This window comes from Macaca nemestrina, chromosome 19 (genome assembly GCF_043159975.1).
Source record: "Macaca nemestrina isolate mMacNem1 chromosome 19, mMacNem.hap1, whole genome shotgun sequence".
NCBI lineage: Eukaryota > Metazoa > Chordata > Mammalia > Primates > Cercopithecidae > Macaca > Macaca nemestrina.
In genome coordinates this window covers 39,247,036-39,271,307 of record NC_092143.1, presented here as the reverse complement: position 1 = coordinate 39,271,307, position 24,272 = coordinate 39,247,036, and the positions used below count along the sequence as shown (strand labels likewise).

Sequence of the window (24,272 nt, the reverse complement as noted above, 5' to 3'; positions counted from 1 at the left end):
TGTCCCACGAGGCTGTGTGATCCTCTAAGAGAGGGCCTATGTTGTGTTAATTTTTCCTTAGCTGATGATTGGAGCAATACTAAGCAGTTACTCAATAAATACTTGCCAGATTGAATATATTAATAAATGCTTCTGTGTATAGAAAGGTATTTTCTTTTAGGAAAAAAGTTACTTCATTTTGCTAATTGCAGCCACCTCTCAATGAATGGGGATGATCACAAGGGATTATATATATATCTTCTTTTCCTTTTATAAATGTTTATAGTAGCGATTCTCAAACTTGTGCTTGCATGAAAATTATGTGGGTAGTGTGTAAAACAGTGATTTCTGGGCCCCACTATTAGAATTTCTGATTTAATATTCTGGGGAAGAGCTCCCAAAATGCATACTTCTAAATTCCCAGGAGATCTGATGCTGCATTCTGGAGATCACACTGAGAATCACTGGCTTATAGCATCTATCTGTATGGCATTGGTGGCAATTTCCATTTATTCATGTACAGGTGAAATCTTCCCTAGAGCAGGTCCTCACACGCAGAAAATACCTGGGGAACATTTGCTGACTGCACAGATAATTCCACCCTCATTGTGGGGAACGTAACACTATATTGCTGCTGTGTGCATAAATGGCTTTCATTCCTAGGCTCCCATCAGCTATGAAAGAGAGCATAGCAGTTTTCTGTTGGCCTTTTCTTTCATGTGATAAATTGCCATTAGAGTGCTACCCTAGGCATATATTAATTTCCTTGGGGATCTAACTTTGACTCTTCTGATGCTGCTCACAGTTGCTATAGCTGTGTGTATGACTCTTTGGCCCTTTCACACAGGGTGGCTGTCACTGAAGTAATAATAGAAGCCATTGCCATTAGAGCCTGCCAGTGGTATGGACTCTGTGACTCTACCTTTGAATTTGTATATTTTATTCCAATTAAACCTCTACATCTGTATTTGCTTTCATCTAGCAAACTGTTAATTGTAGGTGGCTTTGGATATATCTGATTGTGCTGGCCATGGAATATCTGTCCATCTCACGTAAAAAATGTGGGAAAATATTTTATTAGGAAAAGAATGGCCAAAATGGTTATGCGTTTTGATTGGGGTGTTTGATTTGTTTGCTTTTAGGTATTAGGGCTGGGCTTCAAGGCCTCATCAGCAGCTCCTCACCTTGTTTCCTTTCTGAGCAGTAGCATCAATTGCTATGTAACTCTTTAACTTAGGGATACATATGTTGGGGTAGTGCCTTAACTTTGAGGGTACGTACATTGGTAGTAGAATAGGATAGAGCTAATTTACTGATCCAGTTTTGTGGGTGGAGGATTTTACAACTTTGGTCCTATTACCAACATTTTCTTAGCAAATATTTTAAAGTTATGTTAAATAAGCCTGATAGTTGGATATTTTCATTCAGATATCTTAGAGCTACATACACCTACACATCTTTGCTCTCCTTTCAAATTTTGATGCATTCTTCAAGGAAAAGTTCATTCCACTCTCATTTGTGAGTTTTTTTCCCCAACATGAACTCTTAGGTGTTACTAACTCAATCATTCTTCTGGCACTCCATTACATACCATTTTTGTGACATTCTTTGTATTGTAACTTTTTATGTGTATAAATTTTGTCTCCTCAATTAGATTGCACACTTTTTCAATCATCTCTCATTTTACTACATAATTATTCAACATCTACTATGTGTAGTGCACCAAAATTGATGCTGGAAGAATACAGAGAGACAGCATATATGATCTTATATCTAGACTTTTGAAGAATTTATGATTTAGCATTAAGGCCAAGTTGTGCACATACATACATGTACTATAAAAGAGTAACTGTCACAACAGCACATGAGTTAGGAATGATATAAATAGGATCCATATAAGTCTGTTTTTCCACTGGGCTTACATATTGTTTTATAGAAAAAGGTATGGAATGCCTATTTATTGTCTTCATATCTACATGAGGAATGTCCTTTTCTAATTAGGTTCGGTGTATATTGCTCAGGAGATGGGTGCACCAAAATCTCACAAATCACCACTGAAGAACTCATGTAACCAAATACTACCCATTCCTCAAAAACCTATGGAAATAAATAAATAAATAAATAAATAAATAAATAAATAAATTTGCTGTTATGTCAAACCTCAGAAGTGCCATGAAAACATTAATTATTTTGACCTAATTTGAATATATTTAAATTTAAACACACTTGATACCGAAATCCATATTGATAAAAAATATAAACTGAGATAAGGCTCTTGACCAAAACAAGCATCTTTCATAGTAATATGTCTTTAAATTGGCAATATCCTTTAATATTACATTAAATACCCTTCACATATTTAAAATATGTAGTATTTTTTATTTCTTTTTTGGACAAAAGGAGGAGTTTGAGGAAAAAGTTGATTATCAAGGACAGCTTTACTGATGACAATCTAACTTCCTCCTAACTCTAGTTGCCCCCAGATAAATTTCCAGCATTGTTTAGTCAAGGCACTGTTTAATTTTTGTCTTCGTTCTACTGCCACCATTATAAGCAGACAAGAAAATCTCCTTTTGTTATTTAAACAGGTTTCTATAATTTTCTATTGAAAGAGTGTAAGGGGAGACTGATCGTCATGAAACCCAACATAATCTTCCCATTCCTTCTCCTTATTCTTCACCCTACCACATCCTTTATGATCCAGTGTTGCTGGTCTACTCATAACTCCCAAAACACTATATTTTTTTAGAGTCACGTCTGGCTCTTATTGCCTGTTGAATCTCTGCTTCATCCTCAAGGTGCACTTCACATCAAACTCTCTGAAAAGCCTTCCTAAATTTTATGTAACAGAGGTATTTGTTCTCACTTTTCTGTGATGTTATGATCACTTTATATGATTTCATTAATTATAGTGTTTTTCCATTATAAAGCAATTATTGACATGTCTGTTATGTTCATTGGACTGTAAGTTCCCTGAGAGTGAGAACCTGTCTTATTCTTATTAATATCGTTAGCATTTTCTAAGACAGTATCTCTTGCTCATAATTGGTTGGCCAACTATATATTTGTACAATTAATATATGAATGAATTTATCAAATAAATGAGTAGGTGAATGCCTAGCTCAAATGTAATAAGTTAGTGACTACCTCTTGGAAAACTGAATGGATAATAAATAAATACAATTATACCAGATGCCATTCTATGGAATTTCTTTTGATCATATTTTCATGTTGTGATAGAAATATGTTTGAAAGTAGCATATCCCATCAATAGCAATTCATAGCTCAACCCAAATGTGTGAAATTAATTTCAAAATATGTCTGCTTTTGTTCTGGCATTTTTCAAGCTGAATATGTAGCCAGTATGTTCATCCTGTCCAATTCATAAGGGTAGCAAGGAATAAAAAATATGAAACTGCATTGTGCTATAAATGGTGATCTTGAAATCAATAGTATTGGCAGACACCAAAAAATGTGGATGATTTCTCTAGTACATTAAAATTTCCTAGACAAAACTTCCTATAAATGAAGTTATATTTTAAAGAACCAGTTGAAAAGTCACAGTGTGTCATAAACTTATTAGTTAGAATGGCGATTATTAAAAAGTCAGGGAACAACAGATGCTGGAGAGGACGTGGAGAAATAGGAACGCTTTTACACTGTTGGTGGGAGTGTAAATTAGTTCAACCATTTTGGAAGACAGTGTGGCAATTCCTCAAGGATCTAGAACCAGAAATATCCTTTGACCCAGCAATCCCATTACTGGGTTTATACCCAAAGGATTATAAGTCATTCTACTATAAAGACATATGAACACATATGTTTATTGCAGCATTGTTCACAATAGCAAAGACTGGGAACCAACCCAAATGCCCATCAATGATAGACTAGATAAAGAAAATGTGGCACATATCCACCATGGAATATTATGTAGCCATAAAAAAAGGATGAGTTCATGTCCTTTGCGGGGACATGGATGAAGCTGGAAAGCATCATTCTCAGTCAACTAACACAGGAACAGAAAACCAAACACCGCATGTTCTCAATCATAAGTGGGAGTGAACAATGAGAACACATGGACACAGGGAGGGGAACATCACACACCAAGGCCTCTTCCGGGTGGGGAGGTACTAGGGGAGGGATGGCATTAGGAGAAATACCTAATGTAGATGACGTGTTAATGGGTGCAACAAACGACCATGGCATAATGTGTAAATGTGTATACCTATGTAACAAACCTGTGTGTTCCGCACATGTATCTGAAAACTTAAAGAATAATAATAATAATGATGCATGGAATTCAAAAGTGGATAAATTCTGCCGGCCCTTGAAACCCAGAAGAAAGGGTAACTATTTGGGACTGGTAAAGTTCATCAGAATGCCTTCAATCATATGCTTTCCTAATGGGTGTAACTCTGACCACATTCATCTAGGGATCACTATCTGAATTTGCATGGCATAGAACATAGCAGAATAACTTTCCATTTCTCCATCTCTACTGAGCTTTTATAGCATCCCACTAGTTACAACTTAACTTGGAACCTTGTAGTTTTATAATTGCCAGTATAAGGATAGAACAAAATTCATATTCTAACCATTTACTGACACTGAACAAAATTGACCTTTAGAAAGTCAACTAGCAATGCAGAGAAATCACACCAAACTGTGACTTAAACATTTCTAGAAATTACTAACTTAATTGACTCAGTTACAGCTACGTTTAGAGCAAAGGATCAGTGAAAATGGCCCTGTCCTCGGCATTTGCCTTCTATAGATTTTTCTCAGGTGCATTCATTTATGTAGACTCAGTAATGGTAATTTGGTACTCTAATTTTGAATGCTGCTCTAAGTCCTAGAGCAGTGAATTATGTCTTTTCTTTCAAAAGTGATATTTACTAGGAAAAGAACAAGCTTTTTTTCTGTTAGAAGTTCATTACATTCAATTTTAAGAAGGCTTAACAAAATGCTAAAGAGTTTTCCTAAAGTAATATTTCTGACATAGCTTTTCTGTCATAAATTTTTTGCCTATTTAATTCTCTACAAAAATGTAAAACTGTGTTTTCAATTATTTTCTTGATCAACTTTGTTACATTAATACAATGAACTGCCTTTTCTGGAAGAAAATTACAATTTATTACATAATTATAGCATGTAAAATTTCACTTAAGATGGTTGACTGTCTTAAGATGGTTGCAGCTGTCTTCTAGTAAGCAAGTGTATTACTTGTCAAGGGTTGCATGTACAATTCAGTGCCCATGGACATATCTAACTGATTGGGTTATACTTTAGAAATCCTTTTAGTTTTGAAATTTTGTTCTTTCATAGTAAGTGAAAGTAACTACCTCATATTAATGGTATATATGACAGAGTTAAACATTTACCTTGGTGGTAGTATAGTGTGATAACTCACTCTGTGATCAATTTAAATGGATTTAAAACTGCATCTGGACTGGTTTGTTTTGGGTGATCAGAATACTTTACTCTATAAGCAAGAATGCATTTGAGTAAGTAACATGTAGATAAGGGCCTCTATCGCATGTTTTCAACTCCCTGAAGTCCACTATAACAGTTCATTTTACTCATTGTATTTATTCTCTTCAACTTCCTTTCTATTTTCTCCATCCTTTACATGCCCCTGAAAAGTACCCATCAAGCTGTGACTTGAAAGTTTCAAGGAATTATTATTCAACTCCTCTTCTAAAGGTTGGCTTCACTTCCAAATCTCCCCACTAAAAGCTTTCTTTTTTTTTTTTTTCTTCTCTCTGTCATTTATAAAATAAGTTGGTTTTTTAGATGTTGCATTTTAAATTTTGCAATGTATAACTAATGAGACTATTTTCCTTATCTCCTTTAACACTCCTTTATATACTGTCCTTATGGACTAGAGTCATCATTAATTAGTTAATGTTTGTAGAATTTGTGGTAAAGAATTAGTAATAATAGGGAGAGTAGGGAAAACTTGGGTTGCTGATTGGAGGAGGAATACTAATGAATGTTAATCCTGAATGCTCACATGGTGCCTTTTGTCTTCAATATAGTTGAAAGAGGCACTAATTAATTGTCATCCTATAAGATTATTATTAAAACAGTACCGTCAGTGTCCAAGTATGACTGGAGCAAATACAGAAGTTTGGTCACTGTATAGACTAAGCTGAAGATGCATGTATTTTCTGTGCAGTGGGAATGACTAATACCAAATCATCAACTGGAAGGATTTGGCTAAGAAAACAGGTGCAATGGTAAAAGTTTTGAGGATGGACAAAAAGCATTTGACTATTTGTTTTGAGGGTTTCAGGCAAAAGCTTTGCCTATAGTAAAGTTTACTGTATGTTTTCTAGTAATTTTTAAGAAACATCTCTAAAAGCAAGCCTTCAAAAGAATGCTATGCAGTATCTACAAGGTAGGCCAGCTCTGGGTGACATATCTCAGATTTGTCTTTGTCGTTGTCTTCTGTTTCCCTACAAAGGAAGCAGGGACAAGGGAAAGCTGAACAGCCCTTGATGCTGTCTACTTATTGTGGTGGTTCCAAGTCTTTCACTGCCCATCATTCAGAAGGATCCTACCCTGGGGCTTCTTGAGGGCCCAGACTCATATTTAACACCCTGATTAACAGCCTAATAGTGTTTTGATTCATAGCTAGAGGGTTAACTAACATCCCTCCTAAAGAGCCATTGGTCAGAAAACATGGGAATAAAAAATGCTGTTTCTTATCCATGAATCATCTCATATTCCCCACCATATTCTTTATATTGTTCACTAGATTCTGTGAAAGACTAATGCAGAGGAAATAAAAATGAAATTTCTTCAGGAAAGACCTACTAAGGAAGGAAGGAGGAGGCAATGCCTTAGTTCCTTTGTGTGTGTGTGTGTGTGTGTGTGTGTGTGTGTGTGTGTGTTCAAAGCATAACCATTCCCTAAATGATGCATTCGCTGCTAATTCAATAGCATATTTCACACTTGAGAAGAGCCTCCTCAGCAGCACTTGATGCCAAAGCTAGTGCTCTTAAAAGCAGGCCTTCTTTAATGTATATTTGATGAATGTATCGTTCACTGAGAGATGAACAAATAATGATTTGGGATTCTCTGTGTCACTAGACATTATGTAGAGCTTTAGTCATGGACAATTAGTAAGCATTAACCCTCCTGGTGATTTACACTGTATTTCATAGTTTCAAAATGGTCATTTTCTGGAAGAACAAAAGTATATTCCAACAGGACATGTCTTTGGCTAGACAGAAGGTTCTGCCTGACTTTGAAGGGTAGGAGGTGGGATTCCTGAAGACAGCGGTACAATGATAGATGGACTTATCAGGCAAAAAATATGGTGTCAGTTCATTATTAATATTTCCATGAACTCTAGAGACATCATTTATCATGTATTAAGGAGGGAAATGATTATGTTCATAATGTGGAGCTTTAATGAATTGAAAATGTACAGACATCATTGAGCAACTCTTCCTTCCATAGGTCAGGCTGACTGTGCTTTTATCGAAGAGAATGTGTTAGTACCATGGAGAACAGTCTTTCTTCTTAGTTGGCAAGCATCTGACACTCAACTTGAAGGACAACATAAGAGTAAAATGATGTATGCTGACTATGCGCCTTCCTCCTGCTGCATAGTGAACACTTCTGTAACATTAAACATGTTGAGTTTATGTCGCATAACTGAAGTTGGTAAAGAAAGAAATCTTTCCAAGAACACACACAGTAAACCTGTGTGCGGAAATAAGAAGAAAAGAGTGACTGGCCCTTATCCCTAGATTGGTAAAAATGGACAGATTTCTACTTTGCAGCCTGAAGTTAAGAATGGAGTTTTCAGAGTAGGCCTACTAAGCCTATGACAGCACTATTGCTTACTTTGAACTCTGGATAATGGGCTCCAGATTCTTACATAGTCCAGGATTGATCATCTGCAATCTCTGTGCCCTTCTGATTAAAATAAGTATTCAAAGATGATTAAGGCCTAGCTAATCCTGTTACTTCTTACCGTCTCTCTGTTATAACTTGTATGCTTGTAAATTTTATGTGGAATCTTGTAAAAGTAAAACAAAACAAATGTTTTACAGTTTGGGGGGTACCCTAGAGGTTGATTCCTTAAAGCTCTTGAGATCGTTAATAATAGTTATCCAGTGTAGAAATCCATGTAGGTAGATTCGCTATGATTTAAGACAGTCTGAATTAATGATTAATTGTTTTCCTTTTAATAAACCCATCTGTGAGTCTGTATGTATCTGTGTGGTTCCATTCTCTGCCATGTTTGTTTTGTATTTTCAACTGGATATCTTTGTTGAGATTCACACCAGTGCTTAAAAAATCATCACGTTGTTTTGTCTCTGACATCTACTAGATTTGTAAGTTCGATTACTGTGGTCTTTTCTAAATATCACTCTCCATAGTCTTTTACTGCAGGAACATTTGGTGTCATAATTGTCACTCCTGCAGCTAGGCGTTGGTTATTAACAACCACTTACTTTTGCTCCATGATTGCTGTCGTATAAATTCCCAGGAAGTGGGGTCAGCCAATCCTGAGTCTATCCTACAGTCAGTGATGCTTATGGGCAAGTATCAAGAGAAACTTTGTACCGTGGCATTGAAGGTGAAGAGCTCTCCTAAGGTAAATATGAGATAGTTTTACTAGAAACGATAAAACAAAAGATGAAAGATATATTGAGTAATATAAACCTAATACAAGATGAAAGTGCATTTGATATATTTTCAGTTATCCAGGTCCAAAAGAGGTCTTGGTCTTCAAGACCCAACTCAAAATAAATTAATAACCCGGTCATACTCCAATTACTTCCTTGATATTGATTATCTGAATATCTCCAAACATTCACACCCTTATATTAAGACCTCTTAAAATTATTCTTTAATTGTTTCAACTTTGTATATTCTATATCAATTAGATTTTTAAAAAACCAACTCTTTAGGATAGAAAATCCTTTTCTTCTGGTGTTCTTACATCTTCTTCCATCTATCTACACAATGCATCTTCAATATGAAGCTTGTTGAAGAAATGAATTAATGAATGAATGAATGGTTAGGTTGGAAAGCAGAGATTTCAAAGTGTTCTCTAAAATCATAATACATTTATAGAAAAGTACATTCTCTATTTCTAATCTAGCAGTTTTTTTATGTATATAGCTTCCCTCTTCAAATATTTTGTACCAAAATACCCATGGCCTACATTTCTGTGGAGGCCATATATGGAAAGCAATGAGATAATCAAAAAAATTCCTTTAGTTATTTTGCCTCTTGCCTTACTCCATCTAATACTAGCCTGTTGATTTTCATTCTCTTAATTTAATTGGTTAATGTGGTTAAGACTTAAGTCTAACTGACTCAGGCAAATTTTTGTATCTAGTTATAAATCTGCTGTTTTTACGAGAAAATAAATGACAATAAATCTTCTGTCTTATAAAAATATATTATTCATCCAATAAGCCTATGAAAAGTACAAAAACTTCTTAGGACTTATAAATCACATATCTATATGCCATATATGATATTCTAAAATAATATACTAGTATGAGACTAGTTTAGAAAGTCTAGGTGTCAAAATCCAGATTTTTTTTTAGAACTGAAATGAGATTAGATTCAATGCCAGTTTTTTATATAAAAAAGTAGTTAGAAGACATTTTAATTTTTTTAAGTTTTTTTCAGGGAGGAAAGTCTTTCTGAAATTTTTTATTAAACTTTCTTGAAGAATATCTACAATGACAAATGCTGAATTCAGGATGCATGAAGAATCATGAACGGAAATTATAAATTTTGAATTTCATTTTAGAAATATGAGATATGTTTTTATGAGCCCCTATTGGCATTGACAATTCCTGATGTGGACCATAAAACAACTGGGGCTTACAAATTAATTTATAAGTAATTACACCCCAGGTTTTTAGATATTTAATTCATATGCAAAAGTTGACTGCACATTGATGCAGTTTGGATGTACAGTTTGTTATTTTATATTCCTCTGAAGCATCAAGCATCTATAGCTCCAGAAAACTCTGGATTTACTAAGCATATGGTACTGGAAAAAATATAATTTTATGCCTTAAGCATTTTCAGCTTAACTCATTATTGTATTAACTATTAGTTTTTCTTTCATTTCTCAAATAGTTGTGCGTTTTGTGATAGATTTGTAAACTATCTGTAAGGAATCTTTTCACTGGAAACTTCTGAGTTATCTTTAAAGGGCATACAAAATGATTTGTGGGAGTTTGGGTAGTGCTATTTGTTTTTATTAGATTGAATTACAAGGCTCATGTCGTCCTTATGAGATAGATCTAAAAGCAGCTCACTTTTGTTCATTAAGGTCAAATGAACGTCTTGGGATATACCCCTACGGACAATCCTGAGTTCTCATCAGCACAAAGCACTTCTTGTTACAGAGAGAAATGTTTTGATTCATTATTTCAGGAAAGGATGCCAAGGAAAAAAGCAGCTGACTTACAACAGCAGTTCGCACATTTCCTGGGCTGTTGGAATGTATCATGTATTCCATTTACGTTGCACCTGCCTCAGGCACAGGATATCACTGCATAAGAGCAAACAAATATGTTGGCAAGTAACAATATGGTGTATGTGGTTGTAGGTGAGGATGCTATCCAAAGGCAACTGATTCTGTTGTGATTCAGAGTAGACTGCAGACAATGCTAATCAGCCACAGTTCGTCATAATAACTTGTGTGTATCTAAACTCTTATACATTAGTAGAGTGTCATATTGAACCATATGAAATTGCTGATATTCAACTGTTTTTTCTTAACTTATAAAACTGGAATTTTATGTAGTTTAATCTAATACTTTCACATTTATTATTCCCCTTCAGAAGGCTACCCTCCATGCTTTAAAGCACATTGGATTTAGAGCCAGTGGCCTGGGTCCGTGTCCCAACTTACATGCCACTTGCCTGCTGGGTGACCTTTACAAATCCATTAGAGATTGAACAGTGACATGTGGGAACAAAGAAAAATCTAATTCATGAACTATTTATCAGTTTTTTGACTAATAGTTACTGGATAGAGAGCCTTCTTCACAGGGGTGATATGAATTTGCAGTACCATAATGTATTCAAAAAGGCTAACAATTCAAAGGTGTATAATTATTGATATCATGACACGTCATCAAGAGGAGATTGTCAGGTAGGAAGGGCAGGTATCATTATCCTTATTTTGCCGTTGGAGAAACTGAAAGTAATAAAGGTGGCTGAGGTGACTCAGCAGGTCATCAACAGAATCTAAGACTTGTCACTGTTGCTCTTTTAAGGGTACCCTCTGGTGGTGCTCTCAGTGTCATGTGACTGTGAACACTGCTCTAACTGACCACAGCAGCATCACCAGGACATCCCGCCAGTGAAAATGCCCATCTCTGTAATGCCACATCACTGTTCTGCAAAGTCATGAAAATGTAGGATACCTGGCAATGAGTCCTTTCAAAATCTTTGTTTTTCCCCTTCAAAAACTGTATTAGGCCAGATGCTGTGACTCATGCCTGTCATCCCAACACTTTGGGAGGCCAAGGCAGGAGGATTGCTTGAGTCTAGAAGTTTGAGACCACTCCGGGCAACAAAATAAGATCCCATCTCTCTGAATAAATATATCAATAAAATAGTAGTTGGGCATGGCAGCAAACACCTATAGTGCCAGCTACTTTGGAGGCTGAGGCAGTAAGAGCCCTTGAGCCCAGGAGTTTGAGGTCACAGTGAACTATGATTGTGCCACTGCATTCCAGCCTGGGTTATAGAGAAAGACCTCATCTGTAAGGCAAAACAAAACAACAACAACAACAACAACAGAACTGTATGAAAAATTTTGGTGTTTTTGTTCCTCCCACATAAAGAAAACCTTCACATTGCAACCATGAGAGGCACCGTGTAGGGTGGTTCCTGTCATTCCTATTGTATGACTGAGAAAACAGGCCCAGTGAAATCCGAAGTACCTGGTCTGAGATGTGGCAGGTAGGGATGAGCAGCTGTGAGGAAAGCTAGTTCCTTCCAGGTTGAAAGCCTGTACTTCTACTGCTAAAATGCTCTGTTCATTCACCTTGGACCTGAAGCAGCTCACAACATAGTTAATTGGTTTGGGCAATCATGATACCCATACATGAAACAAAGCATTATTCAGTGGTAACATATGAAGCACATGGGCAAGATTAAAACTGAATACTGTGAGATCCAGAATATAATATTGGATGGTAGAGCAAATACTCCCGTGGAGAAAGAATACAGTGACTTTTTTATAGACATCTTTTAGAAAAATCTCAGTACAGTATTAATCTGAGTCTACTTAAAGCACCTGACAACTATTTACAATGTAATATTGGTTCTAGGATAGTTTTTACTCGGGTAAAGTAAGTCATAAAGCCAGTTTACATTGGAATTCATATATAACATTCCACCTTGACCACCCACCCCCCCTACTTTTTATCACTTTCCCTTTTTATTCTTCGTGGTAAACTTCCTGCATAAGATCTTGAAGTTACTACGGTTTGCATGCAACATTCAAGGATTTCATATGAGGACTGCTTTAAGGCAACTTGCTCGGATCTCTTCAGGATGACTTCCCAGTTAGTTTCAGTTTCTCTCCCTGCACTCACACTGTGAAAGAGCATGGCACCTCTCAGGAAGTCTCTGTAATGCTACCCCTGCTTCAGCTCTGAGTTGTTGGTCCTGGGTGAAGATCACTTGTTGCATTTTTGACCCAGATACAGGCTGTTGGAACCTGCATGGAAAACTAAAGCAAGCTCTGCCGAAACCGTCATTATCTGAGGCAACCAGTGCTCTCTGGACTCAAAAGTAAAACCTTGGCTAACTTTGCTTTTCTGTTAATGAGAAAATTCTCCCAGCTACCTGAACATTTTCTTTCTCCTAAGATTTCATCTAGAGTGGGATCTGTCTTCTGGCCTGAGGCTACCTACTTCTGGCTATGATAAGTAACTACTAGGAACTTTCCTCCTTTCATTTATTCATCATGAATAGTGAAGTACTTAAGATTGTGGATTGAGTGTCAGACTGCCTAGTTTTGAATCCAGGTTCTTCCACATATTAGTCAAATGGCCTTAGGCAATTTTTTGGGCACAAGTGTCTCTGTCCACCAAATGGAGGTAATATCCTACCTACCTGATACAAATATCATGAGATGAAATAGATTGATAGATTAAAAATGTTTAAAATATTGGACTTACCTGTCTCCAACCTCATTGTCAAGCCACAAACAATTCAACACTTACGCTGTGTCTATAACAGACCCCGAATATTCATTCCATGCATCTTAGCCCATGTTCAAAGTGCCTCATTAGTTTTGAATTCCTTCTTACCACCTCCACTTATTAAAGTTTTATCCACATTTCAAGATTCTATTCAAATCCCACATCTTCCTTAAAGAACTTCCACCTTGTGCATACCTAACTCTTTTACCATTAATATAATAGCACTTATACTACAATGTATAATGACATTTATATATACCAAAATAAGTATACAAACATATATAATTATACTTAAAGGTACCTCAGTAAGTGTTTATACATATGTGAGTGTATGTGTCTGTGTGTTTGTAAAGGCATATATACACATGTATGTATGTATGTATGTACCTGTATATCTGTCTATATACCAATTGATTTGGCAGTCATTCCTTACATGACTATCATGGTTAATGTACCCTGTTACATGGAAGATATGAGGTAAATAAGACATATTTTCTGCCTATGAAGATTTAATATTATGGAAGGAAGATTTTTTAAAGATTTTTTAAAAAGTATATTATACTATACTGTAAAACTGACTTGGATGATATGCAAGAAATGTCTAACATATACACACATATATACATATTTGTATAGACATGTATTTATAAATGTATAACTAAAATTTGATGAAACATCAGATTTCTAAGATAATTTCCAAAATTTCATTTTATTTCAGAACTGATAACTGCGATCAGTATTAAGTAACAAATTATTGCATTTCTACATATCCTAATCGAACCAAAGCTTGTGCCCCAAGATTGTTCAGACTTGCATACTCCAATGGTTCTAACTTTAAATTTAGAACTGTCTCATTCTGATGGCATTGCCAGCTTTCTGCTTCTAAGCTTTTCACATACCTTTGATAGATTTTGTTGACTGAAAATGTTCTTTGTAACCTTTGCCATGGGTGTCTACAGCAGAATCTTTTTTATTCTTTTGCATTTTACAGATAATAACTTCTTGTCTCTTGGTCTGGGAACAATGTGGAATAAAAATTGTAACAAATAATTTTAGAAGACCTGATTCATTCAGATTTAACTGAATACGATTGTTACTATGCATTTATACACTGACAATTCAATTGATTAAGCTTACTTTTGATAAACTCTATAGGTTGACTTTAGATTGCATTATTTGACCTTTATTAGCTCCGTTGTCTTCAGTAGGTCTTAGCAAGGAAGTTGAGTTTGTTTAGAGTCATATATATATATTTACTGAAAGATCATTGCTTTGGTTTCTCTGTTTTAAAAATAATATATCAACATTACCCAGATGATTAGTAAGAAGATTGGACGGAGTACATAGAAGTGTTTGTTAAATAGCTTACTCTAAAAAGTATGCAAACCTCATAGCTTTTAAGATGTTTTAAAAAAGTCTATACTAGAGAGAAAAAGAAAACAGCTAACAATTATTTCATTGCAAACTAGATCTTTTATCTTTAGCTACGTCTAGATGATTCATACATTAATTAATAAAAATAGCATGTATAATATGATCATGTTTCATATAGTTACTTTTGCATCTATCTAATCTTTCTATGTATCTATCATCTATATAACCTCTCTTCTTCTGACTGTAAATATGTAGAGATAAATACTTGAAATTATTTTCACAAAATGATGATAAGTGTTATTTCTTGGTGGTTGAATATAGAGCAATTATTTTTAACTCCATTAACCCTCTGTTCTGATAGTTTTTATTATTTGATATATAATAAATATGTTACATATTTTTATTATTTATTCTAAGAAAATTAGCACATTTATCTCTATGAGGTTTTTAATCCTCTTCAAAGGAGAAAAACTAGAAAACTTCTTTATAACATGTTAGTATTGAAGACAGAAACACTTTTGGGCTTGAGCATAAGTGAGCATCTAGTTTTGATGAGACTCTGAGAGAAATGTTTGTGAGTTTTGGTGTCTTTTCTCTTTAGAAAAATACTCCTTTATATAATAATTATGTACAAAGCACTGGGTACTTATGCATATGCATATATACTGTTTGCTAGGAAGATGCTCTGCAAATAGAATGATTTGTCATTATGTACACGTGCATATCTATGCTTAAAAATAGCCATTTGTGTTTATCACACACCTTTCATCTGTTAGATGCATGAGGATATTGACAGTATCTTTGATTTTAAGCCCTTTCCTTTACCTTGAAATGGAGTTGAAATGACTATTTATTTATTTATTTATTTATTGAGACAGAGTTTAGCTCTTGTTGCCCAGGCTGGAGTGCAGTGGTGCGATCTCACCTCACTGCAACCTCCACCTCCCGGGTTCAAGCGATTCTCCTGCCTCAGCCCCCCAAGTAGCTGGGATTACAGGTGCCCACTACCATGCCTGGCTAATATATATATATATGTATTGTATTTTTACTAGAGATGGGGTTTCACCATGTTAGCCAGGCTGGTCTTGAACTCCTGACCTTGGGAGATCCACCCACCTCAGCCTTCCAAAGTGCTGGGATTACAGGCATGAGGAAATGAGACTTTAATATGAATTCTCTTTTCCATGACTCAATGCTTTCTCTTGCTTTTAGCCCTTTCTGGTCCCCATCTGATTGACTTGCTATTAGTGAACATAGAACTGTTTCTGCGTTCCAAGTACTCAAATGGCCAGAGTAGATGGACCAGCTCGCTCTCTCTTTTATAATTTTCTCCTCTTATTATCGTTAGTGGGAGATCAGAGATGTGCATTAACTGCATAGGCAGCTGTGGAAAACAAGAAGAGGCCCAGTCCCCATGACATCTCCAATAAAGCCATGAGACTCATACAAGGTGGAGAGTATTTGTATGTTGTGGTCATAGGAACCTGAATGACTTATGAACAGTTGGGGAATTCTGTATTCATTTTTATTAACTTTAATTATAGGAGCACTATAAAATTTTCTCATTCTATGTTGCGTGAAAAATGCAGAAGTTAATTGCTCCTGACATTTAATTGGTTTATGCTTCCCTCTAACACAATCTTGTACTGCAAGAGACAGGGAAAACTAGTTGGCATATTTCTGCAATTGCAGAGGATTATACACCAAGAAATTAGTCTTTTTGTTAGTTCTAGCAGTGAATTACAAATGCAGTTTCAGAAGTGTAGGGAGAGAAATAAAATCTGTGCGTCTACATTCTACATATGCTAAAAGACTGACAGGGGCTTCCCTGAATGCTTTGTATGACTTTGCCAGAATGGCTGAGATTTTTTCATTATCATTGTACAGATTTAAAGGCAACATTTTTTATACCTTTGTGAACATGTCAGGTTGTTTACCGTTTCTGTTACAAGCCATCTGGACCCTTCATAACCTTTTCATATATTTTTTCAAATATCATCTGGCATAAAAAGCATAAGGTACCTTGCTGTTACCAATTATAATACATGATGGAAGAAGTTGGATTTAGTGTGGCATAGTGCCTCTGATTTCAAGAGTGGAGAGACGCTCTGGAAAGCATCCATCTCCTGTGATATGTTCTGAGCTTGAAGGGAGAAAATGATACATGAAGTACAAAAAGCCAATGCTAATTTCCATTTGACACAATTATGGAGTAATGGTGCATATACAAATAGCAAGGCACTATGTAAGCATTATGGGATGTGTCATGATGAAGGTGGCAGGCACCTTGCCCTCAAGGAGTTTGTAATCTAGAGGAGGGAGGAGGCCTTACATGGTAATTAAATGCAAGGCTGGAAAGTGCATAAGGCTGAGAGAGTGCAGACGGAGAGAATTGCAAGAGCGTGGAGAGGTGATTAGGGAGGCTGTACAATGCTGCCATATTACAAAAATAGAACTGAACTGGCAGTGAGGAACATCTTTTTGAAATGTGAAGCCTGACTTGAAAAGAAGCATCAGGACCATAGCGCAGCTCCGTCTGCATCATCTATCATTAATTCTTCCCTTTCAAGTTTTATAGGACCCCAGAAAATTGATTGAGGAAGATCTAAAAGAAAACAAATGGTCAAATTTTGTTATTTAGTTCAATTGCCCCAGTTCCTGAAAATTATTTAAAAACAAACAGATTGTCAAAGGCTAAGAACACTTATTAGAGCTATTTTTTTTTATTCATTAAAGACTTCAAAATCTAGAAATCACAATTCTGCCAGGTTAAGGAAAAAGAGAGAAATCCTAATTTCCTCTGCCATTAGTTTTTTAATAAATCCAAAAATGCCTCTGATGTCTCTTGAGAATGTAGCTCTTCTCCATTTTTACCTAGTAACAGTCATGTAATCTCATACATGAAATAAATAGATAAAATAATAAACACGAAAATGGCCTCTGTAGGCAAACAAGGTAGAGATCATTATATGAGTACACGCAGTGTTTTTGAGGCTGGAGCAGGCAGGGTGGCTTTTCCCTCGGAAGTTACGTACATCCAAAAGGTTTGCAATGGCCAACTCAAACTAAAGGAAAGTTATAGCTAACTATCTGGGAAGGCATTTCCAAATGGTGCAAAGATGCCAGAAGCAGGAGGCAGGCCCAGGTTTTGGTTAGGGGAGATGGGGATAGAAGGTTGAGTCAAAGACCAAGGTGGTTTTCATCCTATATAGTCACAAGCAGTGGGTCCAACACATTCACAGGTGCAACCTCTCCGCCAGATCCTCCCCTGAGTTCAGAGTCACCCAATAGATCCTTGGAGCTGCTAGCCCATGTTATAAGCTCCAACACAAAAAGTCCTAGGATGATGACAATGTTGTATGTAATAATTCTGTTATTATCTAGTGAAAAATAGTATCCCAGATCCTGTTTCTTTTTTTTTTTTTTTTTTTTTTTTTTTGAGATGGAGTCTCACCCTGTTACCCAGGCTGGAGTATAATGGCGCGATCTTGGCTCACTGCAACCTCTGCCTCCTGGGTTCAAGTGATTCTCCTGCCTCAACCTCCCCAGTAGCTGGGATTATAGGTGTGAGCTACCACACCAGGCTAATTTTTGTGTTTTTAGTAGAGACAGGGTTTCACCATGTCGGCCAGACTGATCTCAAACTCCTGACCTCATGATCCACCCTCTTCAGCTTCCCAAAGTGCCGGGATGACAGGCGTGAGCCCTGGTCCTGATGGATTCTTCTTTGTATTGCTTTTGCTGATCACTGGCCAGTCACATGCATAGAGACAATGCTATTTACCATCATGTTCAGGATGCAGCACAGGGTGTTGGAGTCCAGTGCATTTAGGAGTGTGCAGTTTCAGCTCTGCCCACTTGAAGTTCATGGGGCTGAGTATCAGGGCCCGCAACATATTCAGAAAGCAGGTACTGGCAATGCACACACCTCTGCCCACTCTGTGAACATAGAAAACAAGTTTTCATCCAATGTCACTGAGGAAATATTTCAACTTCAAAGCAGCCATTGTCTGTAGGACTCCATTACGGAGTATGACCAAGGAATTGTCGGAATTGTCTACAGTCATGTGTTTGAGAATCAAATCTGTGGATCTTAATGTGCACCTGGTGGAATAAAGGAAACTAGAACATTAAAGAAGAAAGACATTTCCTAGGAATCCAACTATAATCTGAGATAAGAAGATCATTCCTATTGCCAAATACCTCAGGGCATTTGTCATTTTTCAGTGACTTTTGTTTCCGTTTAGAGTGAGAGAATCCTGCATAGAAACATGAAGTCTGCTTTAACCTGAAATTTGCTTGTTTGCTTATTGTTATTTCCAACTCCTTAATTTCTTATTAAAACCCATGTTTTCTTCCTCTGAATGTTTGCTATAGAAATAAAAATATATATGGGATTTATATTATTTTCATAAGAAAAACATATACATACCATATCAGAGTTTTATACATAACAATCCCATAAGTAACAATAATTTCATAAAGTAAGCACTGTGTTATTCCCATTTTACAGGTGAGCAGAGCTTAGGTAAAGGAAGACTGAGTGACATTTCTAAAGTCCCCTCCTTGGAAAAGGCAGAGCCAGGAGTTGACAATGTATTTAACCATTGTGTGTTTCAACTTCTGACAAAGTTGTATTTTTCCAAATATCCACATTATTGTTTGGTTTTGCATACTTTGTACATTTTTAAATAATGGTTGTGCATTTAGGAAAAAACAAGACACCAAGATGGGGATGTTGCATAGATTGGGGAATTGGGTCTCAAGGAAAGAGAGTCAAGAGGAATAGAGCAAGGCTCAGAGCTGGCACACAATTGAAGAAACTCGATCTCTAGACCCAAGGAAAGAAAGCCCTGTGATGTTGCTGTTCTGGAATGTCCAGACTGTGCTTACCAGGATGTAGTGGCTTCTTAGAGGCACAGTTCCAGGCAAGCCACGTGATCTTGATCTAACCAGTTGAGGATCTAGGAGAGCATTTCTTAAAGTATGGTCCACAGTCTCCTACACCAGAATACCACAATGCTTGTTAAAAATGCCCATCTCCAGGCCTTCCTGCATACCTTGGAATGGATTTTGGGGCATCTTCCTGGGGGTGACTCTTAATGATACTAAAGTTTGAGAAGCCCTCATTTAGATCATCAGAAGAAATGAACACATGGAAATCAATGATCCAGACAAGGCCAGAAATTTTACCTGGGAAATCATGGGGCCGGATAGTAACAGTAGGAATTCAGGAGTAATAAAGATACATTTGAGCTAAGAGGTTGGAGCAGGTCTCGAAAGATGTGAAGAATTTTACTCAGTGAAGTGGTGGGAACATTCTTGGTGGGAGAAAGGGCCTCAAATGAAGACCCTTGGAGGAAGTCAGCCTGGCATCATGGAAAAGGCCATGAGCTAAAATTAGGTTTAATGAGGATTGGGTTTAGAGGAGAGTGTTAGCATCTGGTGTGGGCAGAATAAATGTGATGGTGATGTTTAAAAGTGATTCAGGATTTAAAGACTTATTCAGATCAATTCACTTTCAGTGCTACAGGATTGCAAACCCAGAAATCAGTGAATTCAGGACCTTGGTATTGTTACTCTTGCTAAGTCATATTTTCACCTTATCGAATAGATTCTCTTCAGTGCAACAGATACACATCTAATATTAATGCTATGTGAAATAGGGGGAAAACATAGAAAAGTTATTGAATTGTACAGTTTCCGTGTCATGAATTTCATGTTCTTATGAACCCCTGTAACTTTTTAATTTAAATGCTAATGCAAATAGCCTGTGAAAGAGACAAGAGGAGAAAGCGCACATGCCTCTCAGAAACCATGTAGACAAGTAGACCAGGTGTCTGGTGTGCAATTAAGATATGAAGGGCTGATGGGGGGTGACTGCCATTAGAGGTGTCAGGGATAAGGATGGCAGGTCCGACACATTCCTAGTAACAGCTGCATATAGCTAACTATGAGGAGTGGCCCTTGCAGTGCCATTCCTTTAGAAGCCCCTTATTCAAATGTGAGAACAACAGAGATTCCCAGAGTCCAAGGGCTGAAAGTCCCTTTTGCTTAATCCCTATCCTGATCCCAGCCTTGCTGCTGCTGCCCCTGCCTGCCTCAGGCTCTTGAGGGATGGTGTCTTTCCAGCACAAGACGCAGCATCTGCTGCACTTTCTTGAAGCTCACTTCCACAGAGCACAGGGAATCAGGTGATCTTGGCACTTGAGCCTTCACTGAATTTGCTTTGAAAAGTTACCAAGTGGTTCTGGCATGAGAAAAATTCTTGATTAATTTCCCAGCTTGGTGGTCTCTTGTATTTGCCAAGAACCAGAGAGAGAGACCAACAGAATGGTTAATGTTTTGCTGTTGTTTTGTGTTTGTTTGTTTTGTTTTGTTTTGTTAGTGATCCTTGCAGTATGTGTTTCTTTAGCTCTTACCTGCCCAATGACCCCTGCACTCCTTATTCTGCCTTTATGTAAACCCCTAATGGCCCAAAGCCTCAATAGTGACCCCATGAGACCCTATCATTTCTAGTAGAGCCATGTGTTTCAGACCTTTCTGAAATATCTTATTCTCATCACGTTTTAACAATGTTTTCCTAACACAGAATGATTTCCTTTAAAGAAAACTGGAAAACAGAGAAAAGTGAGAAAATCTTTATCAACATGTAGATAATATATTTGTTGTTTTAATCTTAATTTTTTTAAGCTTAAAAAAAGGGATTAACAAAAAGAAGAGTGAGTGAATCCATGAATAAATGAATGGACACAAATGACAAATAAATGTTTGATTTCATCTCCTTAAGGCCCTGCTAAGTGACTGTTTGGCAAATCTCAGAGAACAATTCACATCCAGATGTTTATACCTAAAAATATCCTAATATATTTTCTCTGAGAGATACAGAAAGAATTCTTAGCCTTGTGATAATATTTGCAAGTCAGTGGAGCTCTTAGTCCCCTTAAAAATCACATCAGGATTGTCCACTCTGTTTTATTGGCTTAAATGTCCAGAACATGGCCCAGAGAAGAGCCCGTGACATTTATCTTCTGTATTCAATCCCACTTCATCTGCAAGATGGTGGTTGGGAAGACTGTAGATTGCCCCAGAGTAAGGAAGGATGTACAAACTGCAATGAATGTGCCTAGTAAGTTTTCTCACATTAATTCCAGAATGACACAAAAAGGTTCATTACCAGATGTACAATACACAGACAAGTGCTTTGTGAAGGTGGAAGAGAATAGCTAGGAGTCATGTAGAAGAAATGAAGCGGCAATGGGGTGGGTTAAGAATTAGAGCAACATAGATATCCTATAAAATGGAATACATGAAGAAGGTATAGGTGAACCCAAAGAAGGGTGCAAAGATACAAGAATGAGGAAGTTTGGTCAACAGCCACCTTTCTGCACTAGTCTGTCTTCCAGTGCTTCTCTTCGCCACTGTTTGGAGGGCTTGCCCAGGTGGTGGCAAGACCTTCAATTTGCAGACCTGTGTTAGGTAGGACAGAATTGAGCCAATGGATGAGCCACTTAGTGACATTAATTTATTCAACAAAGTGAGTCAGAAAATTGTAAGTTCATCTTGATCCTTTAACTTCCTTTCCTGGGCCTGGGACACATGGATTCATTCACTTACTTCATTAAAGAATAGGTGTATGGTACTTACCATGTGCCATGCTCTGTATTAAAGCTTATGGGAAGAGCAAGGATAAATGTTGCTCTTCTGCCTGTAGGTGGCTAACAATCCTTGTTGAAAAAGGCAGAAATGCCCAAGAAACCTATGCAAGGCACTATTGGCTGTATACACAAGTACAGAAAAACAATGATAGATAAGTCCTTCAGAGGTAGAGATATTTTCAAACCGGGGGATCTGCAAAGTCATCAGAGTGGTGGGGTTTAAGCTTTGACTCTGGCAGGTGGGAAGGAATTCTGACTGGGTCTGACTATTGGACCATGAAGTGTCTGAAGCACCTGCTTCCTATCCTCAAGAGGTGACTACCTCAGCTCAAGGCCTCTTGACTACACAGGCCTTCAAATCCCCAGCAGAAGAACACAGAAGAGGAAGTGGCTGAGACAAAGCCTGCTTTTCTCCTGTCAGGAGAAAAAAAAAAAAGTTTCCATTCTGTCAGTAGGCAGAGAAGGAATGAGAGAGCAAATTCTACTCAAAAAAATGACAATTGGTTTCTGTTTACACATATGTACTGAGGGTTGTTTTCAAATGAAAGTGCTGTAATCTATCCTCAGCTGTTGTGGTTTATGGTATTGATGAGTAAGAGCTTCTTTTAGAAGGAAAATAAATATAATGCACAGGAGGGATCTTGAAATGTGTTTTGGGACTGAACCACATTTCCTGAACATGTTTAAAGTGTGACCTTTTCTAATCTTTAAAAGTAAGATAACTTTTTCAAGATTAATATGTTGTGAGTTTAAAATAACCCTCTGGTAATGCTGTATGTGAATGGCAGGAATTTTTTTCCAAGACCCTTTCCCTTCCATTTCAACAATGTTTCTAGGACCAAGAATTGTTTCTTGTTCATCCTTTCTACAGAAAGTCCAGGATATGGCTCAGTGGGTGGTGCGAGTTCAGTAGACTCTTGTTCTGGGCTCCTTTGTGAATGTTGATGAACTTCTATGCGTATGAAAACTGGTTTGCTTATTTTATCAATCTTCTAATTGGATTTGAGTTGCATTGGATCTCACTCTACAAATTTGCTTTAAAACTGAATATTATATTAAAACCTACCATGTATTAGGCACTCGTTGTGTGTCAGGTAGTGTGCTAAGTATTGTATTGCTTAATTTCCACAATCACCCTTCATGCTGGGAGTTATTAGTACCAGTTTGCAGATGATGCATTTGTCTGTTCCCCAGAGAAAGGATCAGAACCAGAACCTTTCTAACTCTAAAGTTCAAGCTCACAACCAGTGAGCCATATTGCCTCACGTACTCCTTCTCAACCATATCCCTTCTTCCCTAAGGGACAAAGTTCATAGAGGAAGCAAAAGTGCTAGAGAGGAAAAGCCATGGGTATTTTAGATATATTTAGTGCTTTTGTCAAAGAATGACTACACAGTGAAGTAGGGCATGGTTTTTCTCCCAATATTTCCTGAGTTAACTTATAGATGTTTTGAGCCACATAGAGCAATGTTAGTGGTAGAGCTAAATCAGGCTTTGACTTCTAATCCAGCGCTCCAACTAGGTAACAGGATCTGCCTAAATCCTAATTAAGAAACTGCCATATTTTTTTAAATTGTGCAAAGCCCTTATTGAGTTACCTCTGCCAATTCACAATGGGAGAACTGATGGTTGGGGAAATTGGAAGTCCCGATACAGATTATCTGCATGGGGTTCAGACGAGGCCAGTCGGTGGGTAACTTCCTTCTATGTATCAAACCTAAGATTATTGCCAAAGTATCTTATTTATGTTATATTTCTTTCTATTTTTTCCATTAATTTTTTATTATCTCTCCTGTTTTCCATTTCCTTTTAATTTTCTTTTTATTTGTATAATTTCATGGGGGTACAAGTGTAATTTTGTTAAATGCGTAGATGGCATACTGGTCAAATCAGGGCTTTAGGGTATGCGTTGCCTGAATAATGTACATTGTACCTATTAAGTAATTTCTAATCATCCATTTTTTCCTACCATTTGACAGATAGTGCGGATAAATCTAGATATTTGCTGTATTAGAAAGTTAAGAGGCTCCACTAGCTTAGGCATAACATT

At 36.9% G+C, this 24,272-nt stretch overlaps 1 protein-coding gene across 10 annotated transcripts in view; it reads left to right on the top strand.

The window, feature by feature from the left end:
- LOC105489423 (DCC netrin 1 receptor) overlaps positions 1 to 24,272 on the top strand; it is a 1,213,781-nt gene that overhangs the window by 57,799 nt on the left and 1,131,710 nt on the right. The gene's annotated exons all lie outside the window — the stretch shown is intronic.